The 13,641-nt window shown below is 43.3% G+C and overlaps 1 protein-coding gene across 4 annotated transcripts in view; it reads left to right on the top strand.

The window, feature by feature from the left end:
* AGAP1 (ArfGAP with GTPase domain, ankyrin repeat and PH domain 1) overlaps positions 1-13,641 on the top strand; it is a 309,011-nt gene that overhangs the window by 32,817 nt on the left and 262,553 nt on the right. The window lies entirely within an intron of this gene.

Below are 13,641 nucleotides of genomic sequence, written 5' to 3'. Positions count from 1 at the left end.
TGTTTGCAGTATAAAATTGTCCTGTTAACCTCAGAACCTACAAGTTAAATCCCCTTTTTGATAGTTACATGTATTTAACCCCACAGATGGTAGTAGTTGCAGCAGCATGGTGCTACCTTTGCTGGGAGTAGTAGGACAGTTTTTAAAGTCAGTTTTGAGGACGCCCCTATAAATTCTGTGTTGCCATTCCCACCTGCTCTATATCTAAAGAAATACTTGCAGTCAGTCCCCTAAGTGAAGAATTTTAAGTTGCATCCTTTTTAGAGGGCCTTCACAGGACAGTACAACTTGATGCACAATAACTTACATGTGCTGCACTGCTGCCTTTGGGTTGGAAACCCTGAGATTATTCCACTCTCACCTTATCTCGCTATTTCACAGGCTGAAACTGAAGCCTCTAAACCTCTCAGCTACTCACTTTAATTGCCCAGAGGTGTCAGAAGTAATGGTATTAAATAAGTACCTGTTGTGGGACTTGTGCTTCATGCTCAGCTCTTGCTTTGGAAAGAGAGCTCAGATCCCCGTGCTTCAACTTTTAAATCTCTTTCCACAGGAAGAGTTATGGGAGGTGTGGCTGACACTGAGAGTTCACAGGTCAAGGTTAAACAAAAACAAAACAGAAACCCAGAGCTGAGACATTTCAGACAGCACGAGAGCAGTTTGAACATTCCCAGCATGTTTTTGCTTAGTGAGATATGTATGACTGTGAGTTCAGAGGTTCTTTTTTTAAAGGAAGAGTGCCTGAGGAGATGTAATTTTTCTTAGCACTGTCACCAATTTTATAAATGTTGGCACTAACTCTTTTTTTCCTCCTATGCAAAAGTAGAACTCTCCATAAATTGACTGTCACAGCTTTGTGGAAAATTACCACTCATGCTGAACTGTTTTATGGCAATTATGCACTGTCCATAGAATAAATGAACTTAATATAAGCAATTTATGGGTCTGTATTTTTCCTTTCCTCCTCTTCTACAGCAGTGAGAATAACTGTGAGCTTTCTAGAAGCTTGTTTGTGCAGGACCATATGGAAAACAATGCCCTGGAAGGAGTGCTTGCTGATATGGAAATAGCACCTGGAGTCATTAGTTTGTGTGAGTAACCATCCCAAAAGAGGTAATTCTGACTTTAGGATGCACTTCTGTGTGTGTCAGGGTATACACATGTGCAGGTAATGCACACGTGCTGTGGGTGCCTGGGAATGCTGTACCAAAGATTTCTAGAGCAAATAAATGTACTGGGAGTTGAGAATGTCTCCCAGGCTGGGTTAAGGGTGAAAGGAGTATTAAAATGTCTGGGGTTCACACCTAGGGAGAGCAGAGAATGAATGTGTTCAAGAAGGGATTAAGGATTGGGTATGTGGAATTTTGGTTGTGGAGGTCTCAAGAATCTTCCCTGCTTAAAGGTTTGTGAGTTGGCACTGAGGAAGCTGAATAATGCAAGGCTGAAGGGTGGTGGGGCACTGATCAGGCTCCCCAGGGAATGATCACAGTCCCAAGGGTGCCAGAGCTCCAGGAGGGTTTGGACAACTCTGTCAGGCCCAGAGTGGGATTGTTGGGGTGTCTGTGCAGGGCCAGGAGTTGGACTGATGATCCCTAGGGGTCCCTTCCCACTTAGGATATTCTGTCATTCTGTGAAATAACAGAACTGAAACAATTCACAACTCTTTCCTCTTCTAGTGTTGTATCAGCCTGTGCACACAGGAGTAGAGCTCAATCCATGGAAGCTTCCTAAATCTCCTAATTCAGTGTTAGTGTGTAAGGCATGGCATAGAAATTCTGATTGCAAGTTATTATTGCTTTATTTGATAAGGGCAGCTTTTCCTGTGTTTTGTCAGTTCAGGTCTTATGTTTAGGGTGGTGGGTTTACTGCTGCTAGGAAAAAAACTAACCCCTGACTGTGGCAGAGACCTGAAATTTCAGATAACTCTGAGCTGTTGCTCTAAAAACTTGACATTTTGGAGCACCTTTGGTGACTATACCCGTTTCTGAGCTGCCAGTTCAGTTCAAGGGGTGAATTAGTGTCCAACTTGCCTCTTTACGTCAAAACCCACAGCTGAAATCTGTAATCAAAATAACCTCAGCTTTTATATTTTGTACTTGCTCCAGGTTAAAATATTCTAGGATCAGTAATTAATCTATTACATTTCTGTGTTCATACTACTTACTGAATCTACTTGTAAATTTGCAGTGATAAGTTAGAAATGTGGGGTGTGTTGGCCATTAATCTGAGGCTAAGCTTGGGAGCAAACTGTATTTCTCAGTGCTGCTAAATAATGCTGAGGAGCTCATTGAAACGGTCGCTTGAATTTTAAAACCCCACTCTCTGATTCAGACAAGGCCAGCAGTGAGCTGTAAAGATGCAGCTCTGTGCAGATGCAGGAGCTGAGCTCAATAGTTCCCTTCTCCTGCCTGCGGAGCCGGGAGAGGGACGGGCAGTGTGTGACATGGGAACAGTTGTGGCAATGAGCCCTCCAAATCCGGGGATCCCAGAGCCTGCTGTGTGTGAGGATTGTTCACTGGATGTGCAGGGTCCTTTCTGCTTCGAGCTGGGGGGGGAAGCCTGGGGAAGACAACTGGGGACTGTTACAAGAGAGGATGTTACAGGAAAATCTGGACGGAAAGGTCTTTGGCACTGTGCTGTTAGAGGAAAGCTGGTGTTTTGGAGAGGGGCTGGAGGATGTCAGTGGTGGGAATGAGAAGATTTGGAAGGCAGAAGGCAAAAGCAGGAAGGATTTGGGTCACTAGCCTTGGTCTCAAGTGTAGTAATCTCAGTTTTAGATGTATCTGGTAGCAGAGTGAAGACCTTGGTTTATTTTGCCTTTGCACCAACAGATATAAAATATTATTTTGCTTATGTTTGCAAACTCACATTCCTTGTGTTTCTTTGGCATGTGAATGTGGATTTGTGTGATTTAGGAGAAAATAAATCTTAACCCTGAAAACTAGGAAGTGATCTGGCAGGAGTCAGTGCTGGTTTGCTTTCAGGTGCTAACACTGTTCCCCTGCCCTCAGCACAGGCAGGAGGTAACATGAGGTGTTATTCCCTGGCTGTATCCTATTTCTCTCTGGCTGATACTCTCAGCCTGTGGATAGCTTTCCAGAAGGGCTTGTGGACATCAAATCCCACTGCTTTTAAAAGTTGCCCTTTGAGATGTCTGGTTTGGTGGTTAAAATTAACAGTATAGGATGCTTACAGATCCCTCGAGGACACGTTTCTGTGCCTTGTTGGCTTGGTAATTGCTCTGTGCTTTGTTCTGGTTGTCAATATCTCCAAGCTGATAAGGGAGAGGTGCTGTAAACAGATGTTCTTCCTTGACCAGGGTTAAACCACAGCAAGACCGATCCCCTTTACTTTTCCCTCAAAGAAAAAGTCCAGGTAGTTGCTGCAAAGAGCAGTGAGAACAAATTTAAATGCATGCACTGAATGTATCGAAATCTTCATGGGGTGGAGTTGTGCTTTAGAAGCGGTGTTGAGAGCTGAGCTCTTTTTATACATCCACCTGTGATTTCTGCCTTCAGGTCAGGGTCTGGTTGATTAAACAAGGGGAATAAAGACTTGGAGCACAAGAAAGAAGAGTTCCCTGTGTAGGAGCAAGGGGTCTATGTTATATATATGAAAGCTGTGTTAAATCAGCCTAATGAAGTGCTGGGAACGAGCACCCCAATATTGATGTGATAATTGCTGTCTGTTTTCCATCAGGAATGCCTGTTGTATTCATACATGCTTGGGCTGTTTTTCAGGCTAGTGTTACAAATATTCTAGATTCTGTTCCATGAAAATAATGATGCTGCATAAAGGTAAGACTTGATTTAATACTGAAATGGAAGATACCATTCTACCTGCTCTGCAGGCACATTCATGGCTGTCAGAGTGAAACACAGTGTGAAAACACCTGTTGAGTTGGATGTTAACAGAATGGAAGTATGAAATGAATGTGTTATGGTGTGGTCCTAAAAAAGAAGCAAGTGAGGCTTCACTCCATTTTGACTAAACTGTGGTCAGTCAACCCACTTAGGGTTCCTTTCTGGGGGTCAAAGAAGGAGAAGAAATGGGGGAACCCCACGGTCAGAGTTTGGATGCTGCAATCCACAAGCTGTTGGTTTCTGGGATGAGTAATAGATTTCTGTCTGAAATTGCACTGTAGAGGATAGAAACATGTCTGAAACAGATGAGGGAAATGGGAAGGAGTGTGTTCTGATGTGTCTGTGTCTCCCTGTGTGCTGTCACTCGGATAACTGAAATGGATCACCTTGGGCTTTGGGTACAGGTGATTAAGACCAAGAATTTTCTTTTCTGTCAGGGTGTCAAAAAAAAGGAAGAAAAATGCCTATATTCTCCAGGCTATTATCATTTACCTTTGGGTTGTATTGCAAACATCTGTGTACTATCACTTGTGATGGGTAAACTTACCAGCCAAGAGCATCATCTTGTTCTGTGGAATGAATGTTAGATTTTAGCTGTTTCTAGCTTTGTCTCCATGTGGTGGTTTAAAACTGGGGCACAGATGTACCTTCAGCATATAATGCATATGCATAATCAAAAACACTGGTTTGCGGTAAATAATTCATGTCAGCTGGGGCACTGGGTTCTGATAATGAGATCTCAGGGGCTTGGCTCTTTCCAGATGATATATGAAATATTTGCTGTTAGTCATTCACACTGACAACTACTTAGTTGCTAATAGGATTTGTGTGTTGAGGGGAAGGAAATTCCTGAAGTTTTTTGGTTGTTTCTATCCTTTCTTGATATCTCTTTTGCCTGCCTGCCTGGGTTTTGAGCAGCTCTGACTGATAATACTTGGAAGGACAAATGACTACCACCCCTGAGTGAAAACCTCTAGGAATTGACATAGGTAGGGATATAAATCTCTATTATGCTGTTATTGACAACCTGCTCTGTACAAAATCCATACGGAAATTGTCTTTGAAAGGGTGGGAAGTTGACAGGCAGAGAGGTGTTGGTATTTCTGTACTTCAAGGCTTATGAAAATGCTGATGGAAAAAAAAACCAACATCTATTTACATACCCATTAAACTTCTTGGGAATATGGAGATTTGGGTAGCTTTATTCTTCCCTTTAGGCAAACTTTAGCAGGACAAAGTCATTTGTGTTCTGTCACACAACTGATGGGATTCTGAGGCAAGAAACGGTGAGGTCAGCTTTTATTTTCACCTGCTGGCACTTTTCTTACCAACTTATATGTGAGAAAAGTGATGAGTGACAGCAATTGCTCAAAATCTGGTGATGCTCTTCAGCTTTCAAGTCAGCAGTTCCAAATTTGGGTAAAGGTGACTGATAGTAGGAACAATTATTTGGGAGCAGGATGCAGTAAATGTGCCCCCATGACAATGGGGGAGTGAATGAAATTATCTTTAATGTCTCTTCCAAACCAAACCAGTGTGGGATTCCACCCTAAACCAGTAAGGACTGGGTTAAGGACTGGGTTTAGCACTGGTGCTGATGCCTTGCATATGGAATATCAGGTTTTGTGTGTATAGTAGCAAACACAATGACTGCATGTTCTTCACCCTTTGGTCACTAGAAATGCTATATTTTTATCAAAAACTTTATTAGTCAAAAACCTTCCTTAACGGCCGTGTTTTCTGGCACCCTTCCTCAGTGCACAGTGCTGCAATAATCATGACAGCTTCTGTAATTAATAGCAAATTAGCATATGACAGTGGTTCCTGCTAAACCTTGAACCATCTGCTCATGGCACTTGGCTTGTCAGTCTTCTGTGCAGGGATCTGCTGAGGATATTGGTGATGAGTTCTTGGTTCTTCCCTTCCAGAAGGTTTAAAATCCACACCTCCTAACTGGGCAAGGAAGAGGTGTGTTTTTTGTAACATTAAAACAATTACCACCTGCTTTATGCACTTGGGTGTGCTTCCTCCATAACAGAAAGGGAAAAGGGATTTGCTTGGAAGCCTTGTGCTTCTCCTCTGCTGTTAGTACTGCTGATGTCAGTCAGCCTCTTGTTTAATGCCATCACCCACATCCCTGTTTGGAACAGAGAGCTGGAGTGTGTGTGGAAGTGCAGTTCACCACAGCCCTTCTGTGCAGCTTGTTACAGTCCTTGCAGTGACTCTTGGTGGTGATGTTGTCCTTTCCCTTGCTCTGGGCTGTCTAACTTCTGGCAGGGCACTTCCAGGACAGTGGTGCTTGTACATATGTAGTGCAATCACAGATTCATTGACTGCTTTGGGCTGGAAAGGACCTTCAAGACCCATCCTGTTTTACAGAAGAAGAGCTGGACCCAAGGAGGGTAATTTGGTCGTCGTTGTAGATCAGGTGTCTGTGACTGCTGAGGTTTCAAGTCAGCTGAGGTCAGCCTGGGGAAACCGGCTCTGGTGTTTGACCTCAGATAAAGGGTGAGGCTCTTAAGGCTTCTAAGAGAGAGAAGAATGGATTTGTTACAGATGCCCAGAGCAGCTGGGGCTGCCCCTGGATCCCTGGAAGTGTCCAAGGCCAGGTTGGATGTGGCTTGGAGCAACCTGGGATAGTGGAAGGTGTACCTGCCCATGGCAGGGGGTGGCACTGGATGAGCTTTAAGGTCCCTTCCAACCCAACCCATTCTATTTGAGGGTAATCTTCTCAGTGTCTGGAACTTGAAGGAGAAAAATTGAAAATATGCTTGATATGTCCAAATCACCTGTGCTATAAAAAGGTATTTCTCTTTCTGAATCTGGAAATAGTTTATGAGCAACTCTGCTTGTAGGCAGGTGGTGCTGCCCTTATAATGCTAAAAAAATCAGCTGGAAGATGGGTTGCTTTAAGAATAAAGACAAACCTGGATGTGAAGGGATAGTTCAACATATGTAAATAACTTGCCTTTATTCTCGTAACTCTGTTATCCTGATGAGCTTCCGTATTCTCCAAAGCCTTTATCAGTATTCCATATGTATGCTGCTGATGATTATTCACTGTAAGTGTTGCTTTTGCAGCAGAATAAAGCCTGGTGGGAATGATACAGGCACTGCTGCTACGGTGAGGATTTTATCTAAGCTTCTCGCTTGAAAAATTCCAGATTTCTATATTTTTTTTAATTCCACTTCCTCCCAGTAAGACCGTGCTATGGTACTTGTCTGAAAATAATAATATTTTAAAATAAATGTGATTTTTTCACCAGGGTGAACTCTGGTGAGTGTGTATGGCAAGTGAAGCGAGTTAAAAATCCCTTTGGTTCAGCTGTTTTCTGCAGAGAATAAATTAACAGAACAGGAGTGTGTTCTGCCTTCGTATGAGCTTAACACAGAATGGTCATATGGGTTCCTGCAGAAGTGGGTCAAAGCTATTTTTGCTCTTTGCCTCCAGCCATTAAGAGGGAAAATTGGACACCTGGCTCTGCACTATGCCAGGCGTTTTATGTCTATTTTAGCATGCCTTCACCACAAGAAAATAAAAGCCCTTTTAGCTACTGTTCTCTCCCTTGGAAGAACTGTGGCTTTAAAAATGGATGGACACGTGCTCGGTTAATGATGAAAATTAATGTTACTCCTAAGAGATAAGTGATAATTGATTACATGAGTATTTTAGCTAAGGCTAGAAAAGCGTTCTAGGGATTTGGAAGTGGTATTTAAATTTCACATACAGCTGTGCTTACAGAGCAGGCACCCTGTGGAATATACACACAACCTGAAAGCAGAGCTAGGAGAACCTAAGGAAAATCGTGTCAAGACTGCGATAAGAGCTGGCTTGAATTTTTCTAGTGTAACTCAACACATATAGTGAAAAACAGTGATTGTTGTTAATGTTGTATGAATGCCTTAAAAAGGTTGTCTTAACCTCTTTCAAGCACTTCCTGTTGATAAGTTGATTATATGTGAATTCTCTGATTTTTGTGATAAGAATTATTATTAGGGTATTGTTGTAGTATTTACAGCCAGTTTTCATGTGTTTTACTATCTCTGTGTGATTGTCTGCAAGACACGTATGTCTTCAAGATCCTGCCTTCTGGTTTTTTTAACTACTTATATGTTTTCTTTATCCAGTCTTTTATGCAGCTGCACTTCCTCCACCTTCACACTTTCCTTGTCCAGATTCTGATTCACAATCCTGACTGTGACCGCTTTCAGATCTCTGAAGAAGAGGTTTGCTGTGTTTGAAGAATCTCAGTCCTGAAGGAAATTTTGGAGGGATTCAATTACTCGATGGTTTGATTGGTTTTTAACCTTAAGGTTTTTTACTCATAACTGCTATTTTAAAGAGTTTTGTTTTAAAATGTGTTAAGTGATATCCTCCAATTAGATTTCAGGCTCTGGCCAAGCTCTAGTTCTACTTGGATGGAGTAGACACTTGACTTTTGGCCGTTCAGATTGACTGAGACCAAATCCATCACCATTGTGGTCAGCTGTGGTTTGGAAAGGTGATGAGGGATAACAGCACTTCAGAAGAAAATTAAAATGAAAGATACCAGGCATGTATGATGAGTATCCTAAAATAATCTACTAGAGTCCTGTTTTATTGTGTTTCCCTCTGCTTTTGGAATGATCTCACAGCTCTGCATGGTTACCTGGTTCATGTGCTGCAGCAATGTAGACTCATGGAATCATTAAGGCTGGGAATGACCTCTAAGATTGAGTCCAAGCATTCCCCAGCACTGACCTTGGGCTCCTGTCAGCCTGGGGCTGTGACCATTTCCTGGGGAGCCTGTTCAGTGCTCAGGCACCCTCTGGCAGAGGAGCCTTTTCCTGACAGCCGCCCTAAACCTTCCCTGACAGAGCTCCAGCTGTTCCCTTGCTCCTGTCCCTGGCTACAGAGAGGGGAGCTGTCGCTCATGGGGAAGCTGCAGCCCCCAGAGAGGTCTGACCTCAATCTCCTCCAGTTTACCTGAGAGAACAAGCCAGTTTACCTCAGCTGTTCCTCGTTCAGCTTCCCCTCTGGGCCCTTCAGCATCTCAGTGTCCCTCCTTTGGATGCTCTCCAGCAGCTTTAGATCCTTCTGATAGTGTGGTGCCCAAAACTGTCCAGAGTGCAGAGCAGGGAGGCACAATGCCCTCCCTGGCCTGGCTGCAGCTGGTCGTCTGCTTCTCTACCTTGGGTTTTCCAGGTCTGGTTTATCAGTTGATGTTTATCTCCCTTGAAAGTCTCTTTCCTTTTAATAAGGTCATACACGGTGGTAATTTAAAAGGAAAAATAGTTCTGTAGTGGTTCAGGTCTTCTGTTCTGTTTGTGAGGTACCTGTCGTTGGCCTCACTGACCTTCCAGACCACAAGGTACTTTTGACTTCTTTTTTGTGTCAAGTACTAAGACCTGGAGCAAACAGACTCGGCTCTGAGAGAAAGCTTTTGACCTTTGCAAGGTTGTGGTGATTTTTATTCCACTGAGCAGATAGGACTGGAGTTCTGTAGGGTCCCTGAAGTCTCCCTGGTTTGCAGCTGGTGGTAGCCAACTGCTTGGACCATGCCAGGAAAAGTTCCTTTGTGTTCAGACCCCTTGCAAACCTGTGGGGAGAAGCACATTTTAAATAAAAGGTGTGTTGGTGCTAGCTGTGCAGTTTTAATTCCACTTTTTTTATCACTGTTTGAATTAAGAAGGGATTTTGGTTTTCACTGTTTTTCATGGAGCAGCTCCATCATCTGTTGTTTTCTGTGTGACCATTTCAAATCATTTCAGGAAGGAATTGGTCTGGACCACAATTCCTTTGTTCTGGAGCAGGTATTAATTCCTGCATTTTCCACAGCGGGAAATGCTTTAGTAGTATTAGGCTGGGGGAGTATGTGTATTTAAATCCCATCTGGTGCTGAGCTGAGCGTGGTGAGGAAGGTCATCCTAGGTAACCCCACACATGCATCCTCTGTAGGATAAATGGTGCTGGTGACATGTTTTTTCCCTGTTGATGGTCCCGTATCCTGGAAATATGAGGGTCATTTTTATCTGGAAAGTGAAAGCACGTAAATGGCTGAGCTCCAAGGGCAATTACAGCTGCAGAGGCATCTTGTTTTGCCAGCAGAATGAATTATTAGGAAGTCACATTTCTTGTGTGAGTTGACCTCAGTTTGTTGGTTTTTAAGGAGTCTCTGCTCCAAGTGTGCTGTGATGTGGAGGCTGGGAGGGGGAGCAGGACTCCAAGTGGAGCTGTGTCGCACTGCGGAATTATTTCAGGTATAAAGATAAGGTTTGACGGGCTGGCTTTTAGAATTTATGGGGTTTTAGCTCTTCAGTGTAGGATGGCTGGCTGTAAACGGTGATTTGCCACAGTGCTGGCAGAAAATTGAGAGCATGGTGTGAAGGCTGGATCCTTCAAATGCTGTTGGTATCCTGGAAGAGTTAGTGGCTATCAGCTGAAGCTAATGAGGGGCTGGCAGACTGTCTTGGGGGCCTGCAAAGCAGAGGTTTGGAAGTAATTGGCTTTTTCTTGCCTAGAAAACAGTGAAAAGTATCAAATACAACCTTTTTTAATGAGGTCAATGTACACTTTCCAAACCAGCAGGCCAAATTCTCCTGGAACACATGTGGATGTTTTGTGTCACAAGCTTTGGACAGTCGCAGCTCATTGAACTAAGGCTGTGCCTAAATTTTACATGAACTGCTATTGTTTCAGTGCAAGACAAGTGGCTTTTTGGAGTCAGGCTCTATTATTTGAGAGTTATCTATTATTTGACAGTGACTGCTGAAATGCAGTGTTTTCTTTCCTGTCTCTGAGGGCACGTGCTTGCTTTGCCCGTAACGCCTCCGCCGTTAATGCTGGCTGTGTTTACAATGGGTTGTTTGGGGATTGTAAATAATTTGGAAGCAGCAGGAGTGACCTACTTCTTAGAAGCATTTGCCTTCTGGCTGTTTTGCGGGTTCTGTGGATTCCCAGATCTCTTCCATGGAAAGGCAATCTGCTTTCAGGTTTAATGCCATACAAATGTGAAGCGAAGTATAATTTGGAATATTATGCAACTAGAATACAGCTTGTTTGTACAGTTATTGTTGTATTTCCTAAAAGGTGCTCAGCATTCAGCACAGAAGCAAGTGGGGCATAGGTAATGACTGCGTGAATACTTTCTGGAGTACTCAGAAAAATTACAAGCAAAATCTTTTTTTTTTATTAAGTATTTTTTTTAACTGATGTTTTAGGACATTCCCAATTCTGTTTAAGAATAGTGAGTTTCTGTTCTTTCCTTATTTGATTTCAACTTTGCCAACATTAGATTTCATGAAGCAGATTTTTGACTTACCTTGGCTGGGTTGTCATAAAATACAGTTTTGGGTAATGTATGATTCCCTTTTGTGTCTTAGCTCGTCTCCTCTGCCTCTCCAGTAGTTCTTCCTTGCTTAGCACTTCTTCCTGAGTTCATGTCATTATTTCTGGGGACACTTCGCTCTGTATCATGCTTAATTTGAATTTAGATGCATTGTTCCTAGTAGATTTAAGGGCAAAACAAAATCCTGACAGGGTCACCCTTCTCTTCCACAGCATTTTTGTCTGACCATGTGGGTATTTGTTGAGTTGGAGAAGCTTGTATTTTAAGAAGAACAACATTTTTTGCTAAGAATGTCATTTACCAGGTTAAACTAATGTAAGGAATGGAATGAGGACAGAGTGAAGTGTGTTGACAAATGCAAAGCAGAGGGGTTGAGGTAGAAATTCATGGCACAGTAAAGGTTTAATTATACAGTAAGGAAATGGAAAATGTTCCGGTAGCCCTCAGGGGACTGAGGTACTGAAATTGTGAACTCATCCTAAACAAGTCTTAAAGGGTAGTTGTTTTTATTTAAGGATTGCTGCAAAATGTCGGATTAAACCTCAAACCGTCACCTGGAAGCAGAAGACAAGGGAAGAGACCTGGCTTTGTTATCAAAACAGTTAAATCAGGAGCAAGCGTGTGGCTTGTTTGTGGTTAGAATGGTTTTCCGAACTGTTGGGCATTCGAAAACATCGGCTAACAGGCTGCAGTGGGAATGATGCCTTTGTTCAAATGTCTTGGAAGAGCTGTGGATGTCTTAAGGAGAGGGAAGGCCCTTATTTTGGGTTTGCTGCAGCCCTCTCTGCCATCTGTGTGGTTTGCTGGGACCATTGGTGTTCTGTTTTGCACAGCCCTGTGACACTGCCCCAGAGAGGGACAGGCTCCTTTTCCAGCTCATTAGAGGAGCAGTAGCAGCTCTCCTCATGGAGGAGTCACATCCTTTCACCAGCTCTCCCAGGAGGATGAAATCCTTCCAGACAGGGAAGCTCCCTGGATTACGGTGATGATTTTGATTTTTGAAATCGTGTGTTCCTGTACTTTTCATGGGTTTGAAGTAGGTTTGTTTACTCAGATTGCTTCTGAAAATTGAATCCCAATCTCACCCTGACCCCCTGGGTGGGGGATCAAGAACATGAATTTTCTCTCCTTTCAGGAGTGAGGTTTGAGGCAGGTTTTAGAGGCAGGCCTCTGGGCTGAACCTTTCTCTGTAGATGTTCAGTCCTGGTTTTAAAGATGTTCTTTATTAGGCTGAAAGCTGGAGTCGCTTCAGCTTCTCAGGGGCAGGAGGCTGATCTTATCAGGCCTGTTGTGCTCCCTCTCATCCCCATCCCATCTCCATCCCCATCCCATCCCCTCCCCATCCCATCCCCATCCCCATCCCATCCCATCCCCATCCCCATCCCCATCCCATCCCATCCCCTGCCGCCTCTCCTGGGGCCGGCTGAGCCCAGGCCTTCCAGCAGCAGCTCCTCCTTGTTAGCCCACACTGCCGTGTTTGCAATTAAATGGCTGAGGCACAGTTTGTGTTGCTCTGCTTTGCGATTGCTCAGTGTCTTCCTCCTCTCCTTCCTCACCAGGGTGGCGTTTTCTCCAGTCAGCGGGATGAAAATCTGTTTTTCCAGTTTTTGGTGGGCTGTTGCCTGGTGGCTCAAACCTGCCCTTGGAATTGATCTGGTTTGTGTTTTGTCATGTAATTTTAACTCTTTGATCTTTGCTGTGCAGAACATCTCAAATCCTGGAATGTAGCCGGACCTAAGGAGTGGTTCCCTCACTGCTGTAGGAATGTCTGGGGCTCTTTTCCCTTGTTCAGCACCTGATCTTGTCCTCTGTGTGTGGCCACGGGCACTGTTATTCTTTATTTTGGCCGACAGATCCTCAGATTTGCCTTCTAGCAAGTGCATGACTTCTGCAAGCTTTTTATTCCTGTTCAGTGTTTATCAGCAGACATCAAATTCAATTGTCTTGCCTGTAGACAATGGAAATGCCACTTTTGTCCCTTGTGACTGGAAAAGGAGCTTTTTATAGGGTACCGGAGTGAATGAAAAACCCCCACACAATGTTATTTTTGGTTGGTTTTTTTTTTCCATTTGAACATTTTGATGTTTTTATATGTCTAAGAATGGATGATTGAAAAAAAGTATTTTTCCTGAAGTTCTTCTTCCTCTGAAATTACTTTGGAAAAGTTGGGAAAGCAGGCATGTAGGCCTTGGAGAAAACCTATTTATTGTATTAGGTGACCATTTCTCTTCTGTCAGGGTATTGGGAACAAAATGGGAAGCCATTCCATTGAGCTTCACTAAGATAGTTGAATTAAATTAGTTATAAGGAAGGGGACCTACAAATGTTCCCTGCAGAAATTCACAGTAGCAGAAGAGGTGTCTGAAGAGCCAGCAGGAAGGACAGGAAAAAAAATAGTGAATTTAGCAGAAAATTCTTAAAATGCCTGAAAATGAAATGGATGCTCCTGG

Source organism: Anomalospiza imberbis, chromosome 7 (genome assembly GCF_031753505.1).
Source record: "Anomalospiza imberbis isolate Cuckoo-Finch-1a 21T00152 chromosome 7, ASM3175350v1, whole genome shotgun sequence".
Taxonomy (NCBI): domain Eukaryota; kingdom Metazoa; phylum Chordata; class Aves; order Passeriformes; family Viduidae; genus Anomalospiza; species Anomalospiza imberbis.
This window is presented reverse-complemented; position numbering and strand designations above follow the sequence as displayed.